This window comes from Urocitellus parryii, chromosome 4 (assembly GCF_045843805.1).
Source record: "Urocitellus parryii isolate mUroPar1 chromosome 4, mUroPar1.hap1, whole genome shotgun sequence".
NCBI classification, from domain to species: Eukaryota; Metazoa; Chordata; class Mammalia; order Rodentia; family Sciuridae; genus Urocitellus; species Urocitellus parryii.
In genome coordinates this window covers 143,589,104-143,605,932 of record NC_135534.1, presented here as the reverse complement: position 1 = coordinate 143,605,932, position 16,829 = coordinate 143,589,104, and the positions used below count along the sequence as shown (strand labels likewise).

Here is a 16,829-nt window from a genome sequence, read left to right as displayed (position 1 = left end):
CAGAATTAGAAGTATTTTTTTTTTTAAGTAACAATGATATTGTCAACAGAATCTCTAGCCTGGAAATACTTATTTCCCCAGGGACTGTCAGGCTTTTTGAAAGAAAGATTTCTGTGCCATAATATACTTTGAATATTTTTAAAATGAGAAATGGATGCCACAGAAGATGTGCTGTCAAAAATACCCTTTCAGCTAATAGATAGGCAAATTCAAGTAAATTCTGCCAGCTCGTTACTTGGTCACTTTTGATTAGTTTATGAGATGTGAAAGTACTGAAGATATATAAAACAGCAATTTATCTATTTTTCCTGCTGACCTTAAAGATACATTGAAAAACAAATAGCAAATTAAAAAAAATAGTATGATAAATAAGAAAACACTTTTTCCATTATTTAAGATGTGAATAACAATTCATATAGAACTATACCTTGGCTGTGAGAAATGTCAAAAGGAAAATACTTTGTATTCAATATTTGTAATTCACAGGTGTTTTTCAGTGCTCATTAAGGAATGCTAAATTTAATATTTAAAAATAAATCTAAAAATAATGTTAGTCTCATTTTTTTTCCTGACATATCACTCTTTATCTAACTTTCCTGGGATTGGTGGAGAGCTTATTGAACTGGAAAATTAGCTAAAAATTACATGCCCACTGTCTAATTCAACAGTAAGACCATTTAGGGAATGAAATCATTTCACAGATATATTTTAAAGTTTTCAAACATGTATTTGACATTCTTTCTACCACAAGGAATAATCCTTTAAATACTCCTATGTTTTATTTCTCCACTTCTCCTGCATTTATCAGATAAAAAGTGGGTCAAAGGAAACATTCTTGGGATGCCCTTTATAGTTATTTTTGTTTGCTTATCTAAATTGCCTGAATATTTATCTCAAAGTCCCACTTGGTCACTTAGTCTAGTGAATATTAATTTCTGCATCTTAGTGCTACCCAACAATTGGTTTGCAGCTTTACTCATCAATAACCTGGAATTGTGTGAGGATAAGAGAGAGTTGGGGAGGTGCTTGGTACCTAACGGAGAAAATGCATCCAGGTATTAGCTTCTTCATTTACTTGCAACAATACAGCAAATGAAGCCAGCCTATGACAGTGTAGGGTAGGAGTCAACCTCACTGGAGTCTGTTGAGAGAACCCTTCCATTTTTTCATTGCCAAAATGTGGAATTATTTCATCATTAGAGATATAATCTGAATTCTTTAAGAGCCACTTACCAAAAAAGCAGATATGCTGGCAGGTTAAATAACCCAGGCTGTTAGCTGAGGACAGCGCACAGCAGTGTAGATAGCTAATGGAGTATGAAGCCTTATAGGCCTGGGACCTGATATTAGGAGCAGCAAAGCAAGGTGGGTGAGCCAGAAGGATAAACTCACTTGGTGTGGACAAAACAAGAGGTCAGCGTTTAGAAAACCCAGGTGTCCTGTTTGTTCCAGAACTCTGCCCTACCTCTGGGGAGTCCTACCATCAAGCACCTGCCACAAGAACTTGGTGAAACAGCATTCTTCAAAATGCACTGGCCCATCTGTCATGGTCATCCACAGATGGAACTGGGAGGAAAACACCAATAGGGCCTTAAGTGGTTATGGTGGGAAGCACTTCCAATAACATTGAGTTTCAACCTCTACAGTGGGGAACAGATTTTAGATTTGAGGAGTGTGATGGGATTCTAGACCTAGGGAGAACTGGCACATTCACTAGTCTATCAATTCTTTTAATAAATATTTGTTAAACCTCTATTATGTACTAGGTATTGTACTAGTCTCTAAAAATTCAAAGATGAACAAATCCTACCCTGTTAAAGTTTATGATCCACTAGGGCAAGGAGGGAGGATATTAAATAAGCAATCACATGAATGAAGAGTTACAAATGAGAGTTGGGGGTGGAGTTTAATAACAGAGTACCCAGCTAGCATGCATGAATCCCTTGGTTCAATCCTCAGCATTGGGGAAGAAGAGGAAAGGGTTCTGGTTATAGAAGAGGGAAAAATCTGATGTATTCAACTTGGATCTGAGATCATTTACTGGGTGGGATATGACCAGCTTCTTGGAATGTAATAGAATATAAATGCATTGGAAATAGTACAAGTTGAATATGGTTTCTAAAACTTCTGTGTGTGTATGTGTATTTGAGAGAGAGGGACGGGGAGAGGGAGAAAGAGAAGCGCGGGGGGAGAAGATTGTAAAAATGTATTTCTGGGCTGGGAATATAGCTCAGTTGGTAGAGTGCTTGCCTTGCATGCACAAGGCCCCGGGTTCAATCCCCAGCAACACACACACACACACACACACACACACACACACACAAATATGAATTTCCTTCCTATAGATTCTGGTGAAAAGCTTTGAAAGCTAATATTAAAGACCAAGGTTCCAAGATTGTCTTTGAGGATGAGGATGATGGAGTTGTAGAGAGAAGGAAGACTGTGGACCAAGAGTCCCTTCCACTGACATCCTCTCTAGAGGGCAGGGTGAGAAACACAGGTGGGTGTTAGAGCCCTCTAGATTCAGGCCAGGAGAAATACAGAACAATCTCCCCACAACACATACTCCGTTTCTTCTAGAGTTACTTGAATGGGAATGTTAAGAAGAAGAGAAAATGTGGCTCTGGAGTAGAGGACACAGCAGTGGACAAACTGGGGCACCCTGGGAAGCTGGAGATTAAACAGAACATGTGTGTCATGGTTCAGACACGAGGTGCCGCCCAACAGCTCATGTGTGAGACAATGCAAGAACATTCAGAGGGGAAATGATGGGGCTGTGAGAGCCTTAACCCAATCAGTGAATCAATCCCCCCTCATGGGATTAACTGGGTGGTAACTCAAGGAGGCTGGGGGAGGTGGTCCCTGGGGTTGTGCCTTTGGTGTTTATATCTGTGCTTGTTGAGCAGAGCTCTCTTTCTGCTTCTAGATCATGAGTCACTTCCCTCGGCCCTGGTGTTCTGCCTAGCCTCAAGCCCCAAGGAATGGAGCCAGCTGGCTATGGATTGAGATCTCTGAAACCATGAGCCCCCAAATAAATTTTTCCTCCTCTGAAATGTTCTTGTCTTTTTGTCACAGCAGTAAAAAAAAAAAAAAAAAAAAAGCTGATTAAAACAATGTGGTAAATCAGTAAACACTAAAAGGTCAAGAGACCAACCTGACCTTTCTTCTTTCTATCTGGAACTCAAATTGGTAGCAGCGGAGAGACTAGAACCCAAGTGTGATCAGCAGGAGGGAGTCTCTCATCACACCGTGTGTCTCCCCAGATGCCACCTCAGTGCCTTTGCACTGTGCTTCACAATGTCAGCAGCACCAGGGTCTGGAATGTGTGCTGGCTGTAAGGGGTCAGAAGGGAATGCAAATGTGTCTGCAGCACAGAGACACAGAAGGGATGCTTCCCAGTATCCCCCACATTCTCTCTTCCATCTCATGATTAAGCTTCCTGCATTATATACCGCAGAACTGATTGAGCCCCTGAAGACTGGGCAGCATTATTAGTGGACTGTTTCTAGTTTTTACAATGTAGTTGGAGGGAAAAGGTGAGACTCTTTGGTTTAAAAATGCAACTTTGTTCCTACTTATGTCAGTTTTGGCTTCTCTCATGGAAAGAGAAAAAAAAACCTTAAAATCTCCTCCCAGCTCTGATGAAGAGGTACACTGCAAAACTTCCAGGTCCTGCGAGGCGGCCTCTAGTTCTATTTAGAATGGATGGGGGCCATGGTTCTCAAAAGTTAATGCCATGACTCATCTGAGGTGAGACTGAACATATTATGCCATACGGAAAAACAATCTCAACAGATTCCACCGAAGGATACGATGCAAACTTACTTAAGCAAGAAAGTTGGCTTGTTGGTAGCAATGGTTGGCAATGACACCATGCACGCTGTTAAAAAGCATGGGTTTGGCATAAGCTAGGCCTCCACCACAGCACTGCTACTCATGGTAAGCTGCATAACCTCATCTAGCCTCAGTTTCTATGTCTGCATCCTTGGGTGAATAAGAACACCCTTAACTTTTTATGCTGTTATGAGAATTATATAAGGTAATGCATGTGAAGGACATAGTAAGTGCTCAGTAAATGCAAGAATTAATTTTGTGGGGGAGTCCTGGGGATTGAACTCAGGGACACTCAACCACTGAGCCACGTCCCCAGACCTATTTTGTATTTTATTTAGAGAGAGGGTCTCACTGAGTTGCTTAGTGCCTTGCTTTTGCTGAGGCTGGCTTTGAACTTGAGATCCTCCTGTCTCAGCCTCCTGAGTCACAGGGATTAGAGGCGTGCACCACTGCAGCCAGCAAGAATTAATTTTTAAGAACAATCATTCATGATCAAATTGCCTCTTTCATGACTAGAAACATATCACTAGTTTTTTTCAGGTTCTCCTAGTTTACATTTGGCTTTCCTCATCAATGAAGACAAATTACAATTTTCTTTCCATAGCTGATCTTTCCACTTCTCAGCAAAACAGAATTTCTTTTAAAGTCATAGTTAAATGCCCCTCCTTTTTTAGTAAGCTTGAGTCCTAATCATGTTCTCAAGGACAATCAGAAGCATGATAGTCACTCTTTTGGGTGAATCTACTAGAAGAAGAATTTATAAAGACAAAGCAGTGTTAACTCTGAAATAAATTTTAGAAATCATCTAATGCAACTCTATCCTGAGAAAACTGAGACCCAGAGAGATGAAGTGTACAATTTCCCTACAGTCCTGTGGGTTTGTGTAGCAATGCACTGTGGCCATGTTTGAGAAGTAGCAGAAGAAAACTTAAATCATCATAAGTACTTAAAATAAAGGCTCAAGTTGCCCTTCTCTGCAGAGAAGCAAGTGTTATTTAATTTTGCTAAAAAACAAACAGGCAATTTTTTTTACCTATTCCTTCCTTCAATGTAGAATAAAGACTTTGAGAGTTTCTTCATCTCAAGTGAGAATTCAATGATTTATGCTTTCATCTTTACCAAAAGATATGAGGAAAGAGACATAATATTTATTAAGCGTGTGTGGTAAATAATTTCCACAGCCTCATTTAATTCTTATAACAACCCCATGGAATGGAATATTATAGTTTTATTTAACACTTAAGGAAATTAATACATTACCTAACATTATATTATGCATTGATTTGTGCATGTATTGAATATCTGTTTTCATTATTACAGTGTAGTGTAATATTTATTAGAGTAGAATCTTTCTGTATGCACAAAGTCTAAAACAGTGTTTGGCACATACTGTCTGCTCAAGAATCATTGTTTGTTACATGAATAGATGAATTAATTATTTAAAGAATACAACAGAGAATAATTAGACATCAGACTTCTTTTTTAATATTTCTTTTTCAGTTTTCGGTAGACACAACATCTTTATTTTTATTTTTATGTGGTGCTGAGGATCGAACCCAGCACCCCGCGCATGCCAGGCGAGCACGTTACCGCTTGAGCCACAACCCCAGCCCGATTAGACATCAGATTTAAATATAAGGAGTTGTCACTCTGGCAATAAAAAAGAAATTGTGCAAATACATTAGTAGTTTCTTCCAGGGGATCTTATCTTCTATGTAACTTTATTTTCTTCAAATATATGTAAATATACATTTAATTGCCTAAAGAGGATTAGTTTAAAGATTCTTGGGTGTAGCTGGAAATGGTAATTTATATGAAGATATCTTCAAATAGAACCAATATTACCCAGAAAAGCATTCATTTTGAAGGCTGTGATCAACCAGCAAACAAGTAACTAATAATATTTGTCCAAATCAAATATATCTAATACAACTAATAATAAAAATTTAAAAAAGAAAAAAAAACAAAAAAAAAAAGAAAGGAAATTCTGACTCATGATACAGCATACATGAACCTTGTGAACATTATTCCAAGTGCCCTTTTGTGATAATAGTCACAAAAGGACAAATGCGCCAGCCATGGTGGCGCATGACTGTAATCCCAGCAGCTCGGGAGGCTGAGGCAGGAGGTTCGAGGCCAGTCTAAGCAACTTAGCAAAATTCCAAGCAACTTAGTGAGACACTATCTCAAAATAAAGAAATAAGTAAATAAATAAAAAATTTTGCTTATCTGCATTACTGTTTTTCCTGTTTATTAACACATACAGATTTGATAATAAGAAGCCACTTTTCATTTTAGAAAAGAAAAGGAGGATGTCCACAGGTCTCCAGCTGGTAATTACCATTGCTGTTCTTTAGGACCAATGGCTTCTCCTTAATGGTTCTGCTCTTTCAACATTTCGTTTCTTCCCTGTCTTTTCTATAAATGTCCATGATGATCACTTCACATGCATTACGTAAGTGACTCTATCAAAGTCCTCTTTGAGGTTTTTCATAGCAGTTAGGATTTTCCATCAAAGTTACTTTTGGAAAGGGCAAGCCCGCCCTTTCTGTATATCTGTCCTCTTTTTCAGTTCTTAGAAAATGAGCAGTCTGGGGAAATCTATGGCCCCAATTCTCCTTTTGCCTTTTGACCTTTCTCATTAGAAGTTTGCTACGAAGTGTGCACACATCTGTGTCACAGAGGACCAAGCTTGGTGCACTCTGAACACAAGCCCCGTGCTTGTAAATGAGTTGCAATCTTACTTCATGTTATGATGGTGGCTGTTATTTAAATATTTCTCCATCTCTTATTTCCATTTACTTTACTTTGTCCCTGTTAACTTTTTCATTTTCTTTTTTTTTTAATATTTTTTTAGTTGTAGTTGGACACAATACCTTTATTTTATTTATTTTTATATGGTGTTGAGGATCGAACCCAGCGACTCCCATGTGTTAGGCGAACGCTCTACCACTGAGCCACAACCCCAGCCCCTTACTTTCTTTTTTGAGCATCTACCAAGTGTAGAGTCCTTTGCTAGGTTTACTGCCTGATGTCTCACTGAATAATGACAAGAACGAGGTATTTAATCCCATTTTGCAGGTATTTCATTAACTTACATTTAGAACTTCACTTTGTATAGTGTTTTCATACTTATTATTTTGTTTGGTCCTACGATGTTGATACTATTAATATTCCTTTTTTACAGATGAGAAAACTAAGACTCAGGGAATGTAAAGAACTTGTGAAAGATCTTCTCATGAAGTAGCCATGAAGCTGAGATGGGAATGCAACCTGTCTGCCTACCAAAACTCAGACTCAAAGAGCTATACTGTTTTCTTGCAGCAAGGGCTCGGTGGGTTGTTATTATTACTTCAACAGCTAACATCAGTAAGGAACACTGATTGGTCCGTACTTAGAAGGCAAATAAATCAAGTGGAGTCAACAAACCCAAAGTGAACCAGCTGTGAAAAGCAAAACAACAGTTTTTGGTTTCTATTCTCCTCTCACAGAGGACAAGTTGGATATATTTCTTGCACACGGCAGTGAATTAAATTTTAGAAGTTTATTTAGAATTTTAGCATTTTAAAATGCTGCTTTTTCTTAAATCAGAAACACCTTGCTCCATCTCAATAAAACATAAATTCAGAATTGTTCACTCGGAAGCTATTTTTTAAAAAATCTCAATCTTGTGGGTTTTTCCTAAAATATTTCAAAATTGATTGTTCTCAAATAAAAAAGAGGTGTAGCAACCTTATCAATTTAGGGGATTTCTAGAAAGTGTTGTTACTTATGACACTTCTGGTAGCATCTGTTTTTGAGACTTGGTCTCACTGTGTTGCCCAGGCTTGCGCCAAACTCCTGGCTCAAACAATCTTCCTGCCTCAGTCTCCTAAGTAGCTGGAACTACAGTTGCTCACCACCTAACTTCTGGTGCTCTTGATAGGTTTTAAATGTTTTTGCTTTTCCCTATCATCTGATGCCCTGCCTTGCAGGACAACCAGAACTTGAATTCTTCCTCGAATCTCAGGTGCAATAATGGTGAGTTTCTGACTTTTATTTCCTTTGTAGGCCTCACATTCATATCCTATGACTTAGGCCGCATGGTTTTTATCTGTCTACCACTAGCAAACCGAACCAGGCCTATATACGTTTATTGAACATTTTGTTAATGGCTCCTCTTTGTGATTGGATCTTGTGACACAGTTGGCTAGCTGCAACCCCCTCTCCCCAACCCCATTCATGTTCTCCTTTCACAGGGAAGAGCGGTTGATGGAATGTAGTTGCCAGGTAAGAACAATATTCCCCACCTCTCCCTTCATATAGATGGATCTTATGAGTAGTCCTCACCAATGGAATGTAAGAGGAGGCTATTTACCCCTCTTGAGTTGAAGAATTTAAGAATTGGATGCACAATCTTTCTTTCTTTCTTCTTTCTGGCCACTGGTGGATGGATGCCAGAATATAATATGAAAGTCACAAGATGGCAGAACTATGAGATGGAAGCAGCCTGGGTCCCTGAGTACAGCTTGGAGCTGAGCCACCTGACCTGCATCTGACTGCAAGATAAACATGAGATAACCTTTGTTGGTTAATTCACTGAGATTTTAGGGTTTTTTTTTGTTGTTGTTGTTGTTGATATAATAGCCTGCTACCTTGGTTAATATTGAAGCTGCAGCCCCAACATTCCTCCTTATCAGACCAGGCTTCTGGAATTAGGTGAGCTGAGTCTATCACAAGTATTGGTGGAGTGGAAGTGTCTCGATGCCACTGTGGAAGTTCCATCATTAATTCATATCCATACCAATTGTTGAGGGCTATGGCAGAGACTGGTAGTTGCCTGTTATTCTTCAGCCTAATGTTCATTAGCCCCTTCATTCTAATTCAACTGTAATTTTGTTGGGGGGTGACAGTACCCTGAGCTAATAAAAACTACATTTGCCAACTTCCCTTGTAGATAGGAGCAACACAACTTTGAATGATAAAATGTATAAAAAAAATTATATGAGCTTCTGGAAAAGGTTCTTAAAAAGGGGGTGGGGAATGAAGCATGCTTCTTTTTGCCTTCTCTCATCTTTCTGTCTCCAATATTAACTCCATATACGGAGTTTCAGAAGCATCTTGTAATGGTGAGGATTAAGACAAACAGTAAGGTCAGTGGAAATAAAGACACAAAAACCTGAGTCAAGAGTGGCACCTTGGACCATGACACCAAATGTGGACCAACAACCACTAGCATTCTTAAAAGGAAAAAAATAAATAAATAATTTAAGTCATTGTGTAGTTTGATTGCCTGTCACTAGCAGCAGTTAAAAGCAATCCTAAAAGATGTAGGAGTGATCCCCCTAAGACTTCTCCCAGCACCTATCTTCCTAATATATTAGGCACTTTGTTTCTCTATTCCATTTTTTTCTACTACTCAGTTTTACTTCTTCCAGAACTTACATTGGACAGCAGCAGTTACTGCATTTCTAAAATCATTTGGTAAGTCTGGAGGACAAAGAGCTCACTAATCCTACTAATTTAATTTTGCCTCAAATCCTGCTCCTTTGAGTGACATATGGCAATTCCCAGGGACCTTGTCTTTCTGACACTCCCATACTGCTCCCTCATTTCGGCACCAAACTGCTCTGCAATCTGGGCTCCATCAATGTAATTATGGGATTTAAGGGAGACCCAAGAACTTATTAAGTTCATTTGCATGCCTCCAGGCAGGACTGCATTTAACTCTTCCAGACATACAGTTGTCTTCCATGGGCCAAAGAGTCTTTCACAGAGCATGACTCATTTGGTTGGGATCTTGGAAGGAGACATATAATCTGTTCTCTGTTCTCAGTTTCTCTGCCAATAAAGTGGGTATTGTGATATGAATTGGGAAAGACAAGACCTTTAGCTTCAGCATTGTTAAGGTTAAAATGGGACAGGATCACTTTCTTGGCCAAGTGTGACATAGATTAAAATGGTCAAATATGTTCACAGCTTCTCCCTTCAAGAGGTTGAGTCTGTCTCCTTACCCCTTAAGGCTGGGTTGTCTTATGACTTCCACCCAGTGGAAGTGATGTAGCTGAGTTCCATACCTAAGCCTCAAGAAGCTGTTCAGCTTCCACCTCCATGCTCTTCCACCAAGTAAGGATATAAGGAAGACCAGAGATTACTGAAAGACAAGAGACCACGTGAACATGGAATGGCCTCACTGATGGTCAGCATTATGACCCTGGATTCACAAGGGAGGCCACCTTGCAGCTTCACTTGAACCACTAGGTAAATGTGGCCATGAAAATAACCACAGCAAGACCAGCAGAAGAACTGTAAGCCAAACCCAACCCAACTGACAACACATAGAATCATGAATGATAGAAAGTGGCTGTTATTTTAAGTCACTAAATTTTAGGCTGGTATATTGATTTTCTAGGGCTGCCACATGAATATACCATAAATGGGATGGCCTATAATAATAGAAATATATTCTCTCATAGTTCTAGAGGCTCGAGTCTGAAACAAATTGTCATCAGGGTCATACTTCCCTGGAAGGTGCTAGGGAAGAATGATTCTTGCTTCCTCTGGCTTCTGTTGGTTGCTGGCCGTCCTTCACATTCCTTGATTTGTGATGTCATTTATTTCCAATCTCTGCTGTGTCTTCACATGAATGTCTATGTATGTACTCATGTCTCTTCTTATAAGGATGTGAGGACTGGAGTTAGGAACCACCCAATCCAGTTAATTTAGTTACATCTGCAAAGTGCTTATTTCCAAATAAGATCACCTTCACAGGTACCTGGGCTTTGGACTCTCTTGGGATGATGCAAGTCAACACAACAGGTAGTTTGTTAAGTAGCAAATATAATTATTATAAAAGTCCTTTAACTTTCTACCTCGAGCACACAAAGTAAGTTCAAATAAAGTTAAAAGGATTAGCAAGATTTTAAAAATAATATAGCATATGCCAGTGCCAGTGAGTTTTCCAAAATCTCCTGTGAAGAAGGCATCTAAATCGAACCTTCCACTCACTGTTAGGGGTTTTAATGCCCGTGCAAAGGAAAACTGGTTCCTCATTAGACAGCATCAGGCATGCTGAACAACTTTATCCTCATGTAAGCATTATTTTATGGGGAAAAAACACACTGTTCTAAGATCTGAGTATCCTCTGTTCATCATGGTGTGTCATGTCTGTGTAAAAGTCACAGGCTTGTTAGGAGACTTCTGGTCACCATTGTCCCACTTCTTTTCTGCCTGGTGCAGACTTTTTAAAGGAGTGACCTCTACCAGCTTCCTCTATTTCCTCTGAACTGGCTCTCTCCATAACCCTATGAAAAATGACTTCCTTCCTCACAGCTCCAGTAAAATTGCTGTTTCAGAGGATTTCAACGATCAAGTCAAGGCAAACCCAGAGGCTCTTTCTTTTCCTTCATAATCTGGCTTCTGGACTTCTCAACTGCCCTGTTAGCTCCCCGCCCTTTCTAATTGGACAACAGTAAGCTACATCTTGGCCAAATGTTCCCTCCTCTCTCTTTGGAGCTTTTCTCTCTCATATCAACTGGCAGTGACTCTTGTTCTGATTCCTTTTCTTTTCCAAATCAAAATATGTGTCCATTCTTCATTCCCCGTTCCCACTTCGTAGGTGGCTTCCTAACCAATATTTTTCATGACTCATTGTTCAAGCCTGTATCCCCAGCTGCCCAATAGAAATACTATTTTATTCTCATCTTATATTAGCAAGGTAGTCAAGATTATTCCATGACAATGCATAATCAAAAAAATCTCAGTGGTTTATTATATGGAAGACCTTCAGAACACAAAGTAAGTTCAAATAAAGTTAAAGGGATTAGCAAGAAGGCAACTGTCATTCCACTCTGTTGTCCTAACTCTAGGACACAGAGTAGTCTCCATTTGGGACACAATTAATTGTATAGAATGGGGGAAAAGATAATGTGACAAAGCTCAGGCTGGCTCTCAATGCTTGTCTGTAAGTGACCCCATCACCTTTGACAGGTAAAAGTAAAATCCTCCCTGATGGAGGAACAGCAAATATATATAAATGTACGGTCCACTACGACCTCTTAAAAGTTCTACAGAGGAAGTACAAATGCATCCTCCAAAAACTAACTCTTAAGTCTCTATTTTCATAATTTATCATTGGTGCCTTCTTTCTCCAATTTGCCCAGAATAGAAATCTTGGTGTCATTACTTTTATAAATGTTACTATTCCCAATTACAAAAGCACTCTGAAGAAAACTTGGAAAACATACATACACACACACATAAATGCACACCCCATGTGAAAATAAATGAAAATCATTGATAATCCTACCACCCAGGGGAAGCACTCTCAATATATTAGCACATGTCTTCCCTTTCCTTTCTCTGTGATATGTATTGATCTATTTATCTTGATAAAGAGTTGTGCACATTTATGTTTCAATGACATACTATGCATATAACTTTCTGGCTCTTAAAAAACCTATCAGGATCATTTTAATATTTTCTTTCCCTTCTTAGTAAAATATTTCCTAACAAATGGCATAAAGAGACTTGCAGATTTAAAAATCCAAACATGAAATCTCCCCTGAGTTTCAGATTCCTAAATAAAACTGCATAGAAGGTAATTCTTTTTGAATGTCAACAGCATCTTAAACATCATATGTCTCCAATTAAGCTCTTTTTCCAAATTTTTTTTTAGTTGTAGTTGGACACAATACAACTATTTTATTTTTATGTGGTGCTGAGGATCGAACCCAGTGCCCTCCACATAGCAGGCGAGCACGCTACCACTGAGCCACAACCCCAGCCTCCCTCCACTTAAGCTCTACTTCCCCTTCAGTCTTGCCATCTATCAAAGCATTAGCATCTACCCCTAACTCCACCCATGGAGATATTTGTATTTCTCTTTTGCTCTCACTGTCCACACCCTGCTTCAAGCCCATCAATCCAAGTTCTAAAATGCATCCCAGAGCTGCCTCTGCTCTCCCACTCAACTCAGCATTCTGTTCTTCCTCAGCAGCTTCCCCAGCACTACCTTGCCTCCTGACTGGCCTCTTTGCTTCTCTACCTGCTCCAAAAACCTTCCCATTGCACTTAGTAACATTTAGGCTCTTCCTGCTCACTGCCTCTGAGGCCTGTACATAATTTCTTGGCTGACTTCTCTCTTCTGCTCTTCTCTTCCCACTTACTCCATTGAGCCCTTGCTTGTTTCCCTACACACCAAACTGACTCCTGCCTCTGCCTCTACCTCTCGGTAATTACCTCTCAGTAATTATCTTTAGGGTCTTGGATGCTTCCCTAGACCAGCCTGTCCAAAGTATCCACAATCCTACATGCCTTGTCTTCTCAATGGAATATTTCTTTTAGAATAAAAATCCTACTTGTCTTATTCACAATGTTGTCCCCACACTTAGAACAGTGCAGGGCATATTGCAGGCAATCAACATGCATGAAACGAGTAAAAAAATAAACATCTAGTTGCTCAACATGTCCTGCTGATTCCCTTTCAAATGTCTGCAGAAACAGCCCCCCTTTTCCCATTGTCATTACCCCCATCTAATCTCAGACCTCAGCACCTCATAGAATGGCTACAGCTCCTTCTTACCCGTCTCAAGAAACCTGGTCCATTCTACACACTTCTTGCTATTCTTCCCACCATATCAGTTTCATGTGTCAGTCACTTCTCTGCCATGCTGGACCCCGCTGAAGCCTCACCTCCGTGGAGGTATTTCCTGCTTCCCAGGGCTATAAGTTCCTCCCCGTCTGAGTTCTGTCATTCCTACCCTTGACTCTCACCCAGCCACATGATCCAACACTGTCTCCTATATTCTCTAACTTTTGCATTTATGTTAACCTACCCACTGCCCCCAAATTCTGAGGACATATATTGTCTGTTTGCTTTTTAATATCCTATAATGCTTAGAGAAATTTATGGACAATAAAAAATCTTGATGAGTTGAATGAATATAATTGGATAGAGAATGAGATAAAATAAAGAAAATGCATACCCCTTTCAAAGGGATACTGTGAGAAAAGGTAGCGATTTGGAATTAAAGAATAAGGTGAAGCAGACCAAGCAGAATGTCAACAGAGAGTGAAGTCCTATTCCCACAGAGAACAGATGGTCACCATGCCCTGAAACATTTACATTAACTAGCAGGATAAGGGACTCCTACATTGTCAGTGGACTTTGAACCTGGATTTTTCCATTAGCATAAGGGAAAGTGGACTTCCACTCCAGTACAAATTCCTGCATGATGACTAGCACTTTTAGAGGACTCCAATTTGCCCCCCTAGTGAACCAGAGACCCCAGCTGAGTAACTCCAGACAAGATCCCACCTTCTCTTGAGTGTTACATTTTACAGCAGAGAGCTGAGTACAGGGAGCTCTAACAGTTCCTCCAGGGAAGGTATTTGCAGGGTGCAGGTATTGCTCCATACAAGCATGTTAACTCATGGCCATTCTTACAGTTTTTCTAATTTGAGTACAGTGCAGCAGAGGGAGTACACTTCCCAGAACAAACAGTGATAAAGCAAGTTGTACCTTCAGTTATACCAATGCCAAAATGTCCACAATAAGACTTCAGAGCAGATACTAAACCCTCCTGCTAATCTACAAATTTCCCTTAAGTCTCCACGCAGTGAGACAAAATCTTTATTTTGTGCTTTTAAAACTATCTGTTTAAAAATAAACATCCTCTCAGCTGCTTATCTCAGGTCAAATACAAATAATCATGGGAATGATAATCTGAATATTTTTTAACCAGTGAGTAACATGGCCACAATGTAAGGGAGTGATTAGACAACACTGTCAGATGTATTAATCTAAACAACTGTTGTTCTTTTCTTTATAATCCTATGTGAATAGTGTCATGACATTTATTGTGATAAAGCTATTTTTCTTTTATTTTATTCCTTTTTTTTTTTTTTTTTTTTGGTTTGGTACCAGGGATTGAACCCAAGGGTGCTTAACCTCTGAACCACATCCTCATCCCTTTTTAAAATTTTTTCATTTTGAGACAGGGTCTCATTAGGTTCCTTATACCCTCACTAAGTTCCTGAGGCTGGCTTTGAACCTACAATCCTCCTGCCTCAGCCTACCAAGCCACTGGGATTATAGGCGTGCATCACTATGCCCATTTAAAACTGTCCTTCTAAAATCACTTTTGGAACTTGGCAATTGCTTTCCAAGTTGTCTGAAGAAGAACCTAAAAAATAGCTCCATGACTTTACAGTTATTTCTTATCTTTAACTCAAATTGATATTAGCTAATTTAATCAGATTGCTTGAATGTTAATGACTCTCTGGCTTTTCCCCAAAATTACACAATGTAATGCTTGTGAATATGCATGCACACACATACAAGGAACACAGGGAAACTTCATGACAGTGCTCACCTGGGAGGGCATGGAAAAGGGACAAGAATAGTGAAAGGAACAAAGAGGACTTAAAAAAATCTAAAGCAAAAGTGATAAGATACTAATACTTGTTAATTCTGATCATTGGGTCCTCAGATACAAACTATATAATCATAAGTATTCATGTGTATTTCCTATACTTTTGAAACCTTTAAAGTAATAATGAAATAAAGTAAAGCAGGGATTGAGGTTGTAGCTTAGTGGGAAAGTGCTTGCCTGGCACATGTGAGACTCTGGGTACAATTCTCGGCACCACATAGAAATACATAAAGAAAGGTATTGTGTCCCTCTACAACCAAAAAAAAAAAAATTAAAAAAAAAACACAACAAAGTAAAGTAGATTCTCCCACAAAGTAAAAGAACACTGTGAGGGGGAGCATTCTTAGAGCCACTGGTGGGAGTGTAAATAGGCATAATTTTTCTGGGAGCTAATCTGACAATCAAAAGATTAAAAAAAAAAGTTTCTCTCCTTCAACTAAAACATTCCACTATTAGAAATCAAGCTTATTTTTTAAAAATAAATGTACTCTAGTCTCTGAGAGTAATTATAAAAGGATTTCCAAAAATGTTTTGGATAATGTTGCTGCCTTTTCCCTAGTGGCATGACCCCAAAGATGACCCCTTTGAAGGCACATCACCCAGCACACAGGGGTAAAAGGCAAAGGAAGGCTCCCTCCTCTTCCTGTTCATGATTTTGGGTCAGTCTCCTCACTCCTTGCAGTCAAGGCTCATGACTTGCTTGTCTTTATATTTCCAGGCCTGACATCGCATTTAGAATATAATAACTCTCAGAGCTGGAATGAGTGAATGATGGATGGACGGGTGGATGGATGGATGGACGGATGAAATATTGAACTAACCAGTCTAGGATTTACAAAGCTACTAATTTATCAAGAGGTGGGAGAAAGAGGGTGGTGCTGATTACTTCACAGTTCTGCATTTCTTAATCTAGTTCCAGTTTTGCTGTTTAATTTGTGGCCTCTATCATAAAAGGACAATGGATTTTCTCCTTTGAATGATAAGAGTGGTAGGGGGAGTCAAGGAGCTTTTGTGGTCTCTGAGCAGAGTGATACTAATATGTTGTGTTAGCCCCCCATGCCAATCCCAGAGGAAAAGAACGCAAAATAGTATGAAAAGAAAAAAAACAACAACCTATACGATCTATACTCTTGTCCAAGTGAAAACACATACAAGGAGGTATCTCATTTTGTGATAGAAAGGGATTCTGATTTTCCTTATGTCATTTTATTTATTTATTTATTTGGCACCAGGGATTGAACCCAGGGGCACTTAACCACTGAGCCACATCCCCAGTCCTTTTTATTTTTTATTTTGAGACAGAGTCTTGCTAAATTGCTTGGAGCCTTGCTAAGTTGCTGAGACTGGCTTTGAACTTGTGATTCTCCATCTCAGCCTCTCAAGTTGTCATTTTATTTTAAAGAACCAAAGGAGAAGTAGACTGAACTACATTGTTATACAAAATAAAAAGCACAGTTCAAAACCTGGTAACTAGAGTTTACAACAGAATCAAGAAAGAATAAAATTGCTGGCATAATCTAGGACCTTTATCATTAACACACCTATTTAAGGAACAAGGCAGACAGAGAAAAAACTGGAAGT

At 39.2% G+C, this 16,829-nt stretch overlaps 1 protein-coding gene across 1 annotated transcript in view; it reads right to left on the bottom strand.

The window, feature by feature from the left end:
- Positions 1-16,829, bottom strand: part of LOC113199902 (dedicator of cytokinesis protein 8) — a 218,962-nt gene that overhangs the window by 194,986 nt on the left and 7,147 nt on the right. The gene's annotated exons all lie outside the window — the stretch shown is intronic.